The 14,489-nt window shown below is 39.7% G+C and overlaps 1 protein-coding gene and 1 pseudogene across 1 annotated transcript in view; one reads left to right on the top strand and one right to left on the bottom strand.

Annotated features, from left to right (window-relative positions):
- LOC106027768 (thyroid hormone receptor-associated protein 3-like) overlaps positions 1–14,489 on the bottom strand; it is a 286,224-nt pseudogene that overhangs the window by 194,510 nt on the left and 77,225 nt on the right.
- LOC100717413 (broad substrate specificity ATP-binding cassette transporter ABCG2-like) overlaps positions 11,736–14,489 on the top strand; it is a 73,515-nt gene continuing 70,761 nt past the window's right edge. The window contains exon 1 of the mRNA XM_013152686.3: positions 11,736–12,063. The gene's annotated coding sequence lies outside the window, so the exon portion shown is untranslated. The remainder of the gene's footprint in view (positions 12,064–14,489) is intronic.

Genomic DNA, 14,489 nt, shown 5'->3' with positions numbered 1-14,489 from the left:
ACTTCATTGAAGAAGAGAGCTATAGCTGGTGACACTTTTGCCTGGAGCCAGACTCACTACATGAGGGGAGCTGTTGGAACCTGCGGACATGTGGTCATGGTGATGGTGGTGGCTATCAACTCCAGAAGCCTCTGCAGAGAGATTTGGCAGTGGAGAAGAGCTGTGGATGTGGAGGACTGCACTGCTGGCTGTGAGTGCAGAGGACTTGGTCCTCCAATGGGAGACAGCAATTGGCCTAGGGCCATTTTGGAGTTGTGCCAGATAATCCTAGAATCAGAACTGCTTCCAGCTTCCTCCAGCAGCTTCTAGCTGGATAGAGTTTGTGGAATTTTCTTGTACTGTGGTGATCTCAATGAGTCTGGTATTGGGGCAGGCCTGCTAGAGTTGCCTGTTACTCCACCATAAAGCAGTTCCTGGCTTGAAGGAATGCAGTGGCATGATTAAGGATGCTGTCTCTACAGGCTTTCTACTAGTGAATCCAGAGAGAATCTTGGAAGTGGACTACTTTTTTTGTTTTGTTTTTCTTCTCTTCATGTTTGTTTTATTCAATTTGTTTCTATTTCTCCTTTATTATTTTCTTTCTCTCTCTCTTTTTTTTTTTTGAGTGTGAGTGTTGTTCCTAACCTTCTTATAGGCATGGTTTTCTCCTGTTTTATCTTTTATCTCTTCCAGTTCTCTTTACCTTCATTCTTCTACATTAGTTTCCCCAAGTTGGAGGAACCATCTTTGTCCCCCATCCTACTTTTTCTCCACTTCCTTGTTTTCTTCTTAATTCATTTTGGATATTAACCCATGAGGATAGAATTGGCATATTAAAAACTTATATATTGTATATAATTGTTTTGCCTTCTGTTATGCTGTTAAAAAATCAGACCATATGGTTTAAAATGGCAATGTAGAGACTGGCTCAGTGTATTTTCTTATATACTATGTTTGATGCTAATGGTACCACTACAGCCAAAATTGACATAATTATTCTAAATAATTGTTGGCCCTGATAATCCATAACTATGATTGACTATGGGTCACAGAGATGTGGCATAGTGCCCAAGAATCAGGGACCAGGCCAGGTGAGTAGTATCTTGTCATTGCCAAAACACTTAGAAGGTATGATCTTTCAATAGACTCAGAAGCCAAAAGGCAGCTACACCTAAAAGGTACTTCAGAGATGTGATCATAATCTGAGTGTCCTCAACACAACCAAGAAAGCAACTCACCATAGGCAACTAACAAGTATCACTGCAGAAATTAAAGTGAAAAAGAAAAGAGATGAGAAGTCATTTAAACATGACCCAATCTAAGACACCCAGTCCATAGGCAAAGGAATAGTTGGTCTTTATCTCAATCTGATAAAATCCATCTATGACAAACCAACAGCCAACATCATACTAAATGCACAAAACTGAGAACTTTCATTCTAAAATCAGGAACAAGACAAGAATGTCCACTGTCTCCACTCTTATTCTACATAGTCTTAGAAACTTTAGCCAGAAAAATTAGACAATACAAAGAAATAAAAGGAATAAAGGTAGGAAAGGAAGTTTAAGTATCAGTATTTGCAGATGGCATGATACTTTACTTAGAAGACCCCAATAATCTCTACCAAAACACTTCTAGATTTAATAAGCAAATTCAGTAACGTAGCTGGTTACAAAATCAACACTCAAAAATTAATAGCCTTCTGATACATAAATAAACAAACTCACTGAGACAGCAATCAGTGTAACAATACTTTTTACAATAGTATACAAAAATGAAATACCTAGGAATCAATCTAATTAAGAATGCAAAAGACTTCTGTGTTGACAACTATAGTACTCTGAAATAAGAGATAGCAGGGGTATTAGAAAATGGAGAGATATCCCATGTTGTTGAGTAGGAAGAACCAATATAGTGAAAATTGTCATACTTCCAAACTATTACACAGTTTCAATGCAATCCCAATCAGATTTCCAGTGACATATCTTATAGAATTAGAGAAAATCATTCTAAAGTTCTTCTGGAATCAGAAGAGACCTAAAATCACAAAAGCAATCCTGGTAAACAAAGACAAGACAGGGGACAACACAATCCCTGATTTGAGAATATACTATAAAGATATGATGATAAAAGCAGTGTGGTGCTGCCAAAAAAAAAAAACCTGACCCCAAGACCAATGAAATAAATTAGTAGATGCAGAAATAACTACAGACACACTAAGCCACCTTATCTTTGACAAAGGTGCCAAACACATTCACTGGAAGAAAAATAGCCACTTTAATAAATGATGTTTGGAAAATCTGGCTTTCCACATGCTGAGCATTAAAACTCGACACAAATCTTTCACTGTGTATTAAACTAAAATCTGAATAGATCAAAGATCTTAATATTAAAACAGAAACTTTAGATCTGCTGGAAGATAGAGTAGGTCAAACTCTTTAAGACTTTGGTATAGGCAAAACTTTATGAATAAAACCCAGATTGCATAGGATTTATCACAAAACAACAAATAAACCACCAACAGAGTGAAGGGATAACCCACAATGTGAGAGAAAGTGTTTGCCAGATGTTCTTCTGATAAACAATTACTATTGAGAACTTATAAAGTATTTAAAAAAAATAAGTCCTCCAAGAATTAAAGACCCAATCCAAAAATGGGCATCTGAAATGAACACACACTTCTCAAATGAAGAAATTCAAACAGAAAATAATTACATGAAAAGATGTTCAACAGCACTGGTCATTCAAGAGATGCAAATTAAAACAACACTGAGATTTCAAGTCTCCTCAGAAAAATGGCTAGTATTAAGAAAGCAACCAATAACAAATGCTAGAGGGGTTGTGTTGGAAAAGGAACACTTCTCTATTGTTGGTGGGAATTCAGAGTGGTGCGACCACTGTGGAAATGAGTATGGAGATTCCTCAAAAAACTAGGATTGGAAGTCTCACTTGATCCAGTTATTCCCCTTCTGGGTATCTTCCCACAAAAATGAAAGCATCATATCACAGTGATATATGTGTGCCCGTGTTTATAGAAACACAGTTGATAATAGCTAGATATTGGAAACAACTTAAACACCCATTAACTGAGGAATGGATAAAAAAAGATATGGTATCTCTATACAATGGAATACTACTCAGCCATAAAGAATGATAAACTGGATATTTTTATAGGTAAATGGATGCACCTTGAAAACATATTTATTAGTAAAATAAATAAGATATGCATGTGTAAACATTATATTGTTTCAATAGTGTGACAAGTTAAAAATGTATATGTATATAAAATAGTTAAGATAGTTTAAAAGAGAAGATGCATAATAGCCTCTTTTGTCATCAACATGGCCTGTTTAGAAATAAATTCAATATCTGCCTTAACTGAACACCTCTGTAGGTTCTTCCTTCCCTTCTACACCTTGTCCCAGTCTTTTTGTCCCAGAGAGAATAACCTTAGCCAAAGCACTGACTCAGGTCACACCTGCCTTTACTTTAACTAACCCACTATGAGCCATTTTGAGTTGACTTTTGGTTATCCTAAGAAATTTTTGATTTGCTGCAAGGTTTGGGTTTTTTGAATGTGGGTATCAAGTTGGTCCAGTATATTTATTGAAGGTACAATCTTTTGTTTATTAATTGCTTTGGCATCTTTGCCAGAAATCAATTGTCTGTTATGTGAGTATCTATTTTGGGATTTCATGTTGGTATCTTGGTGATTTGTCTGTCTTGATATCAGTGATGTTTTTCAGGATTGGTGTAACTTTGTGGTAAGTCGTGGGACTGAGGAGGTTTAGGGTTATAATTTTGTCACTTTATCAAAGTTGTTTAGACTACTCTGAGTCTTTTGTATTTGTACACAAATGTAAGAATCAAAATGTTAATTTTTATGAAAAATGATGTAGGTATTTTGATAAAGGCTTATGTTTTCTAATCTTTATTATTTTCTTCTATTTGTTTTTGGTTTTATTCTGCCTTTTATTTCAACTTCTTAATAAAGGCACTGTAAATAAGTAAAAGTAAAACTAAATAGAAAGTTTTCTAACCGTCTTGTAAAATCAAAGTGTGGCATTCATACTTCTGCCTACTTTCAGCAAGGTAAATACTCAGAATTAGGAACAGAACTGATTTGAGAAATTTGATGTTTCACCATAAACATTGCAGTGTTGGGCTGTGAAGAGAATGGTTGCAAAAAGCTTAAAAATAATCTGATTAGTTTGCAGTAGAACAATAGGAAAAAGTGACTTAGGATACATAACCTCAAATCAAGGATGCAAAAGTTTAAAGATAAACGTTTCAAAGACTAGTTTGAGAATAGAGTCACAGGACCCTATGGCTGAGAAAGGCCATATAGGGAATTGTTGTCCTGGGATTTGGTTCTCCAGGTCACTTGAAGGCCTCTGCAGCCACGATCCAAGCAGCCTAGACTACTGATCTACATGGTGAGAGACCTTGGCATCATGACATGGTTCTGGTTATATGGACGTGCAGAATGCAATTGTTGTGGGGTTAGGGAAACTTCCCACTGTATTTCAGAGGAAGACCTTGGAAGTCTGGTCCTATGCCCTTGAGGGTATAATTGGTGAAACTTTGAATGCTAACTTGGAAGTTCAGTAGAGACTCCAAACCTGAAAATACTAGGAATATGGAACATCTACTATGAAAATCAAACAAGTTGAGCAGAACCAACACATGAGAAAGGTTATGAGGTCTGCAAATATTGATTCCAAGGAATTGGGGACACACAAGCCTTTAGAATTTGATGTCTTGTCACAACTTGCTCCAGGTGCTAAATATGTAATTATAGGATTTATTGATTGCCTTTCTGGATTTTGATCTTGCTTTTGTTTGATTTCTTACTACTGTGATTTCCTTCTATAAATGAGTATTTATCTTGTGCCAGTGTATGTTGGCATTACTCAACTTTATGATTTTTAAAGTTTCTCACAAGTAAGAGTTTGCCTTGAATATAGTGAAAATTTAGATTTGGCTTCAAATATGCTGGTACTGTTAAGACTCTGGCAAATCTTATAGATGGACTAAATTAATTTTGTATAATGAGGTGGACATAAGTCATTTGGGATCCAGTAGTGGCATGTGACCCGGTCTACAGATCAATCCGTGGGGTATACCTGGAGGCGGAATGGGGATTAAATAAAGACATAGGGGAGACAAAGAGAGATGGAAGCAAGTCGAGAGAATCCAATCAAGCCCCCAGTTTATTCCGGAAATGATTACATCTTTTATAGGCCAAGGGCGGGAGGTGGGACAGGAAGAGGCTATGGGGATGAATTCAACAGGGTCACCATCACATCCAGGTATGTGACATAAGCAGGAGAGGATTATGGTTAATATAGGCAGATGCAGTGCCCATAGGAGAGAGAGAGGCAGGGAGGCAGCAATGGGCTGTCGCTCGGCTCCCTACATCTCCTCCCTTTCTATATTATTTAATCAAGTGTATGGCAGGCCCTGCCGGACAGTGTCTGTCTTAGGTCAAGGACCTCATTGCATGAACCCAACCAGGCCTTACCCTTCATGGCCTTGCAGAACAGCAGTTGGTCCTGTGCCGGTCTTAGGTGGCTGTTGGAATTAACACGCATGTCCTAGTTGCCTGTCTCTGACTGCCTGTCCATTGCCCCAGGGCAGTTAGGCTGAATTGTCATATGGGCCACTCATGGGAATTCCTTCCTGGTAGGTTTGTTGATCTGCCATCTCCAGCTGATGATAGTGTACCTGAATGGGCTTTGCCATAAACGCATCTATCCAGTAATTAATGAGCGTCATAATCTTCTGAAAAATACAAGGACTCACAGAAAGGAGAAGCAATAGGGCAGCTAGGGGACCCAAAAGGGGCTCTAGGTAAGGGAAAGCTCACACACACACACACACACACATATCGAGGAGAAGGGGTTGGCAGCCATTTGTTGGTGTCTCTGTTGAAGTCGTTTTCCTATGTCTTGGAGCATGCCTCGCATAACACTGGATGCAGTCTATTTGGCTGGTGTATGTCCCTCCAGACCAAGAAGAGCCTCTTCTGCAGTCACAGAGGGTTGTGTGCATGGCTGTCAGCAGTTGTAATCTGTTTGACAGGGGTCGAAATCCACCGTGGGTGTGGTACGGCTCAAGGAGAAGGCTGAGTAGGGAGCATAAGGCTCCAGGGGGTTGTGTCACCTTTAAGAGAACACAGGGGATTGTGCCTCAGGAAATGACATTATTCCTGGGCATTGCATGTGGTCTTTGAAGAACTGTCTACTTGTTTTACGAGGCGCTCAGGTAGCCATCCTGCTTCTCTATCTTGTTGAGAGTAAACACACACTGAACCACGTCCCCATATGAGACTGGGATCAGGGCCATGTCATGAATTAGTTAGGGGTCTCTTCATAATACAGAAGCAAATTGCTTTTGTGTTTTAGAATGCCAAAAACACATGGCTGCTGACTGTCGAGAAGCATCCAAATTTTAAAAATTAATGATGAATAAGGCATGAGATAGAATACTTAGGTGTCCTTCTTGTGGAGTACCATTTTCCCTTCTTATTTTATCAACAGTGAGTTTTAGGAAAAGATGTGCCCTTTTAATTATGCCTTGACCTTGAGGGATATAAGGTATGCCTTTTATTTGATCAATATTAAGATGTTGACAGAAATGAGCAAAAGGCAGAACTAGCATAGTCTGGACCATTATCAGTCTTTAATTGTTGTGGACATCTCAAAACTGATAAGGTAGTTAACATATGGCTAATAACACTTGGTAGCTTTGCCAGTCTGGGGAGAGGTATAAATGAAACCACTAAAGGTATTTATAATTACATGAACATATTTAAGATTGCCAAGCTCAGGAATGTGGATGATATCCATTTGCCATAATGCATTGAGGATTGTCCTCTAGGATTAACCTCAAAGTGTGGAACTGGGAGGTGCACTGCACAAGAAAGGCAATTTTTTATTATCTGTCTGGCTTGTTCAATAGTGATCTTAATACAGAATTACAGAAAAACAAATGGTAAGAAATCAACAGTTAACAAGTTACATATTGTCATCTTAGAAATAGCTGTCCAGTTTACAAAATTAAAGCATGTAAAGTGACATTTAAACAGTGACAATGCCAACAGTTCTGCTCAATGATCCAACAAAAACTTAGTAATATGGTTATCAGTCCTACACACTTGTTTTTTATCTCAAAGAGGGCACAAACATATCAAAACAGAACAAAACCATTTAAAAAAAGATTTAAAGAAATACAGATTTTAAAGCAAGTCTACTGGAGATCTTTACTGTCTATCTAATTGTCTCTAGTTTCCTCCAAACAGCTGTGCCCATTTTCAAGCACATTAAATACACACTGCATTTTATAATACTAATCAAATCATTACAGGATGATGAAGGCTTCTCAGGTTTTTAAGATCTGACATTGAGGAAGACAATAATAACTACCATAGTGTCTCTCATTCTCCTCTCAGCAGCTGTCCCCATCCTTACATATGCTGAAATTAAACTTAAAGAGACCAGACCAATATCACTCCAATCAGTTAAATGAGTCAAAGTAATTGACATTGGAATCTCTATCTCTAGAGTCTTTTTGTAAAAAGACTAGTCTCTCCACAGGCAAAATAGTCCTGTTCATGCTTTTGAGACAAGAACTGTCCAACTGCAAACCTCTGCAAGGCAGCAGCCACAGCAAAGGTGTATATATCCTGTTAGGCCTGTTCTATTTTTATGAGGTCTGATACCAGCCCGGCAGACGGTGCTGGCACCTTTAAAAGCCAGCTGTTTAACAAAATCAGTGCTTGCATCAGCGTGGCTAAAGACTCCGCTAGCAGCAGCAATCAAACAATCAACAAACTCTGAAAAGGGTTTATCTGGGCCTTGCTTAATGCTAGTGAGAGAGGAGCTTATATTATCTTTTGCAGGCAGCTTTTTCCATGCTCGAGTAGCTGCTGTTTGAGGGATATAAGGTATGCCTTTTATTTGATCAATATTAAGATGTTGACAGAAATGAGCAAAAGGCAGAAATAGCAAAGTGTTGGATTAAACTCTTTTTAGCTTCTCTGCACGCATAGGCATCTTTTACTATTAACATATCAAGGTCTCACCTATTGCTGGCTTGTGTATTGGGCCTGGCGTTCTCTTTGTAATTTTTTGTATATTCTGATTTCTACAAAAGATGATCGCCACCCAATAAAGTCACTCAGGCCAATCTTTGCCAATCTGTAGGTGTGAGCCAGCCGTCAGCCAGAGAATTTAAAACAGCAAGAATGAAAGCGGCTGTAAGGCCATATTGGGTAACTGCTGTCTTTAATTCTTTTAAAGTTGCCACTGTGAATGGCGTATGAATCCTAATGACTCGTGGAGCTAGCAGTGCAGCTCCCACACCGTCTTGCAGCTATGAGGTGCCATCTTGGGGAGGACCTTTGTTTCCATCACCGGAAACACAATTTTAGGGAGGGACCCACGCTGATGTGGCAGAAGTGAGGCAAGCACCATTTTAAGAGCGCCACGAGGCTTGCTGGAGGCAGGCGCTATCTTAGGAGTACTATAAGGCCGTGTGCGACCGTCTCCTCAATCTTAGGATCTGTATGTCACTGGGCAAGCAGCTCGGAAATTAAATTCCAATATGCAAAGGTGGTCACCGGAACCTTTTTCCAGACCGAAAACTCTATAATAATCTTTTAAAGCATCTCTTACTCTATTCCACCTATTGGTATCTATAGAACCCTCTAGGGCAAACCTTATGGATAAATTGAAAATACTGCAATAATTCTTTTGTTCTAATCCTTACCCCTCTTGTCTTTCATGCCTTTATAAGGTCTCCCATGAACACTTCGTGTTCGTTCAACGCTTGACCCATGTCCAGGAAAGGGAATAGTGTCGCTGTTCACTCACCATGACTCAGGCAGGATGCTGGGTAGTCATCTGCACAGGCCTTGGTACTTGACTTAATGTCCTGTTGCTTTAAGCTTTAATCCTTGATTCAGTTTGCTCACTCCTTGCCGCGGTCTTTGGTTCAATTCGCTTTCACTTTAAGCCAGCTTTCTCGAACGGCTCCCTCGTTGACTCCTCCATGCCAGGAGCCCCCACGCTGAGCGCCACTTGACCCGGCCTGCAGATCAATCCATGGGGTATACCTGGAGGTGGAACGGGAATTAAATAAAGACATAGGGGAGACAAAGAGAGATGGAAGCAAGTCGAGAGAATCCAATCAAGCCCCCAGTTTATTCCGGAAGTGATTACATCTTTTATAGGCCAAGGGCGGGAGGTGGGACAGGAAGAGGCTATGGGGATGAATACAACAGGGCCACTGTCACATCCAGGTATGTGACATAAGCAGGAGAGGATTATGGTTAATGTAGGCAGATGCAGTGCCCATAGGAGAGAGAGAGGCAGGGAGGCAGCAATGGGCTGTCGCTCGGCTCCCTACAGACATGTTGTGATTTAGATCCAGAATGTCTCTCCAAATACTTATATTTTGAATTAGAGGCCATGTGTGTTACGCTCTTGAAGAAAATCCATCTTCATTTTGCTCATAATCTGAAAGCTTGCAGCTAAACCACATCATCAATAGTACAAAAATTAGTCTTCTTGAGGAAATTTCAATGTATCCCAATGTTCAAAGTGTGGAATTGGTACTTTTGGATGCTTTCAGAAATAGGAAAAAACTAATTTGAAAAGTTTAATGTTTCATGAAAAAGGTCACCCTATTTTGGTTGAGGCTGAGACTCTGAGTATTGCAGTGGCTCTTTTTATGTATATTATATCACTTCTGCATCTCTAAACTAACTACAATTTTTAAAATAAAGTTTATTGGTACATTTTAGATATTTTGTATATAAAGAATGATTGGATTTATAATAGGGAATTTATATCTAGACATGATCATTTTGATTAACATCCATTTTTTGATTGTAAAACTTTTCTGTTTCCATTAAATCAAATGTATGATATTGCACTGAGACAGAAAAAGAAGACATCCATGCTACTACCAAAAGCACACTACAAATTTCTTGTTCAGTGTTGTCCTTCAGCAGTTTTCTATGTATAGATTTTTGGTATATATATATATATATATATATATATATATATATATTATATGTATATATAATATGTTTTCATACATATGTAATAAAAATTTATATGACACCCTGTGGTGTTGGCAATTTAACCAAATAACTCATGAACAAAACCTTTTAGCCCAATTTCAGAAAATCCAGCTGCCTTCTCATTTTTAAATTTATAATTCTGGAATTTCATGTTCAAAGTAGTACCCTTTTGCTTGGTTCTTTTAATTTGCTTTTTTGTTTTTTTTGTTTTTTTCTCCATTTCATTGGCCCTGTACCCATGTGTGGGGAGAAAGGGAGAGAGATAAAGATAGAGAAGAGAGAGAGAGAGACAGAGAGAGAGAGAGAGAGAGAGAGAGAGAGAGAGAAAGAGAGAGAGAGAGATTCCCTCTTGAATCCTCCCTCACAACTTCCTGTCACCAAAAAAAGCTATTAAGAGCTGACTCTGAAAGAGTCGCCATGACTGTCCCAGACTTGTTTTGGTTCAAGAAGTTAATATTTGATATCCCATGGAAAATTATTGAAATTCCAAGTTAATTACAGACTACCTCTTCCAGTGTAACTCACAGTGAGAATAAGACACTAAGACATATTTATAATTATGTGAGCCAAGAGAGTCCTAAGTCCAACCAAGACAGTGGATTGCCTTAACCCAGAGCCTAACCCTGATTTTATTAATTCATGAAGAAGGGAGTGGCTTGAGAATGAGTGACTGTGAGAAAGGCTGAAAATACACGAGCTGGGCTAGGTAGGAGTCCTGAAGCACCTCTGAAATATGCATAGGGAAAGATATTCAGAAATGTTAATTCACATAACACATCTGAGATAGCATCTAATGTTTTGGGGTCTGTGTTTCAACTCTGATGTGTAAACTTTTCTGCTCTGGGAACTCACAGCCTCTTATTTCAAGGCTCAATCCAGGTGTACATTCCTGCAACCATGGCTCTTCACCCTGTCCAGGTTCAGCCAAAATTGAGATAACTGCTCTTTATTTAAGGAGAAGCATTCAGGTGGTCCTCCACAGCTTACAATGATGTATGACAAAAATCTATTCCTATGTCAGTCTGTATGAGTGGATAAATGGACAGAAATGTAGCTCCATGAATAATTAGAGGCAAATGTTAAAGTTCTTTAAAAGTATACAGTAGCCTCTTTTCAATGTTCTAAACCACCATGCATCATGTCAATTTCCATTTCTAGGCTTTTTTGGCTGAAAGCTTCGTGTATTGGGTGAACAATTAAAGAGCATTACCAATGTCAATTTAAATAAGTAACTGGTTGTTTGAAGGATTTTTGTTTGATGTGGCAAAGCAGAAAAATCTCTGTGCAGAGGCTTGTTTCTGAGGGCAGATTTTGAGCTCTGATTTTGAGCTGTTTTCTTGAACCCACACAGACACTTTCTAGTTTCCTGAGCTTCAAAATAGAGCAGGGAAGTGCATGCTGGTGCCCTGAGAGGAGTAATAAGACTTTCACTGAGATATCTTTTTCCAGTCTACCCCCCAAGCCCTGCCCCAAGCCCTGTAGAATCAGTTCCTTATCTTACTTGCCTTGGACACAACCCTCTAATGTCCCTGCAGCTGGGTGATCAGGAAAGGACTATTGCCCTCTGATTGGGCTACCTGTGAGGCTTCCCTGAGTTCTCAGAGTTCAGCTGCTGGGCCAGTGCAGAGTTCAAACCCTTGTGGGCAGATAAGGTCTTCATCAGCCAGAGACGCTGAGGGAGACACAAATAACTATGCATTCGGAAAAGCCAGGAGAGCAAAAAAAAAAATTGGTTTGTCTCTAGGTGCATCGGGAGTCCTTAACGTCCACTTTTTGTCCCTGTTCAATGGGCAGCTCAGCTCCCGCACTCCTCTACTCTTACAGCAAAGGTGTCGCCACTTGGCCACCCAGATAAGCTGTCATCTGCACCAAATTGGATCCTGAAGCCCAGCGCGACCTGCACAGCCCGTGCCCCGCTGCTCACCTTGTATCCATCCACCTATCTCTGGTCCTTCAGCCCCTCCTCTGCCTGGCTGACCCAGGTTCACCCTGTGGTGAGTGCTGGCCCCTGAAGGGGCATTTGAGCCCTCTGGGGAAGGGAAGGGACTGTGGGCTGGGTCCTGTGTCTACCCAGAGGAGCAGGAGGGCAAAGAGGGGACCCACAACCCTGGCTAAGACTGGGAGGAGGGAGGAGGCAGCCAGGAGAGGAGTGAGGGCACTCAGGGAGGTCTGCGGGATTGAGGGACAACTGGAGCAGCCAAGTCAGACCCCCCACTCCCGAATCATAGTCGCAGATATGTGGGAGACTGAGGCCTGAGGGTCCACTGAACCGGACAGTTTATGGGCAACCTGGAAAGGATAGTACAAAAGACTCGAGTACAGCACAGCTGCTTCCTGTCATTAGGTGGAAACTGTCCTGTAGATACTGTTTAAAAGATTCCACGGCTCCTCTCAACTTTAAAAAAAATATTTTTTTAAATCAGTGAGTGTTGAGCTCTGCCTCTGAGCCCTACTGTTCTGAGATCTGAGCCCTTGGGGATCCAGCCAGTGAATAAATCTGGGCCAAGAGTGTGGAGGGAAAGGTCCGTGGGTTTTGTGTGTACATTTTGTTAGGAAATAGCATGGTGCTCAATACAGATGACTGAATCTGTCTCCCTTCAGGGATTCCTTTGAAAATGAATATGAAATAGACACTGACAATTCGGGGTGGGAGTGACAATTCGGGGTGCGGGCCAAGCCAGCTGGAAGTATAACCCTCTTGCTTTCCTGCAAATGTGTGAAGATAAAAATAGTTGACACAGAATGAGTGGAAACTTAACAGAAAGCTACCACGTTGAAGGATAAATTTAGTAACAATGGTATTTTGAAGGAACTGACTCATCAGTTATATTTTTATCACAGTACCATGAAGTTTGGTTGTTTTACTACAGTTATTGACTTCCTCTTTGTATTTTTGTTGATTACTGAGTTTTAATAATTAATTATAAAAATAAATCAGCTTATTATAATTCTAATTATAGTAGTATTTTAAAATCTTGGATAAAACAAATAAGATCAACATATTAGAATGTAAATCCATCAATATTTTCCATGTTTTGTTTCCTAGCATAATGGTAGAAATGGAAAACTCTACTTTTTTCATAAAAACATATACATTCATAGCAAAAGCAAATATTAGGTATCTTTATTCTAGGCCCTGGAAGTTATTCAAATATTCCTTTTGAACATATTATTAACACATGCATGCAAAATCTATTTCTGTACTTAATGTCATTAAGTACTTGTGCTATGTATGTGAAGCATTTGAAGTGATCATAGCATGATAAGTGCATGATAAAGTACAATGTGGAGTGTAAAGGTGGTTATACCCGTATGGACATAGCTCAGCCCTTCCTATGGTGAAAGCACTTATATAGTCAGTCTGCCACTAGGTCACAGGTTGAGCAGGTTGGAAATTGTACTATAACAGGGACTCAGTGTTGGTTTTTGCTAATGGCATCTTGAGCATTCAGCAGTTGCTGTAGCCATATCAGCCATAGTGAGAGGAAGTCCATGTTGCTGAGCCCATCCATAACCTTCATCCCTGTCACACTGGGCACTTCGTTCATGAACCTTTTGGGTAATAAAGTTTGCTGAAGAAAAGTGTTGACTGTAATTCATAGAATGGTTCATTTTATCCAGTTAATTATTAAAGTCCTCTTAGGCTGAGTTCAACTTTTGATGAGTATTTACATGGGACACAAATATCTTTATATCATTCATTCATATGGAGAGACCTATACTTTTAACTTTTCCCCAAATATCTCTGTCATCAGTTTTCAGTAATTTTATTCTCCAAGTCCTTCACCATTTAGCCAGACAATTGATGACAGCTCATCAATCAGTACGTAGCTGCACATTTGTCTGTTTTTTCTTCAAGGCAAAATATATGACCAGGTTTTCTGCCTACTGTGAAGATTCCCTTCACCACTGTCCTTCATGGATGTCCTGAAAGAAGCTGTAAAGCTATAGCTGTGCACTCAGTGTTGCTGCATGATATGCAAAAGCATGTGTAAAGCAGGCCCTACTCTTCTCTTCCTCAGTCAGCTGACTATATGGTACATGGCATGAAACCACAGATTCATACAGGGAAACAGAAGACAATATAGCAGGAGTAAGATCTATGGACCTCCAGGCAACTGCTTCATGTAACCTACTTGTGCCCTTAGACCTGCTCAGGCTCAATCATATATGCATATATCACTTTCATTTAACAATGACCTATTGCTGTGTACATCCCAAAATATGAATGGGTAAAACAGATATCCATCTCATGATTGGCAGCTCATGTTTCATGAGAACCTAGTGTCTTATGGTCCAGAGTTCAGTTTCCCTTAAGGCTCAGTGGCAGACCAGGAACTGAGTTTCAAAAGGGAGGGTACTTATCTGTAGATGATTACAGAGCCTTGCTCCAAAATTCTAAAGATCTCACTGCAATTCA

Source organism: Cavia porcellus, unplaced genomic scaffold, assembly GCF_034190915.1.
Source record: "Cavia porcellus strain 051 isolate PalLab524CR breed Dunkin Hartley unplaced genomic scaffold, mCavPor4.1 scaffold_4, whole genome shotgun sequence".
In the NCBI taxonomy this organism is placed as follows: Eukaryota; Metazoa; Chordata; class Mammalia; order Rodentia; family Caviidae; genus Cavia; species Cavia porcellus.
Note: the sequence above shows the minus strand (reverse complement) of the source record. Positions and strands in the feature narration are given on the sequence as shown.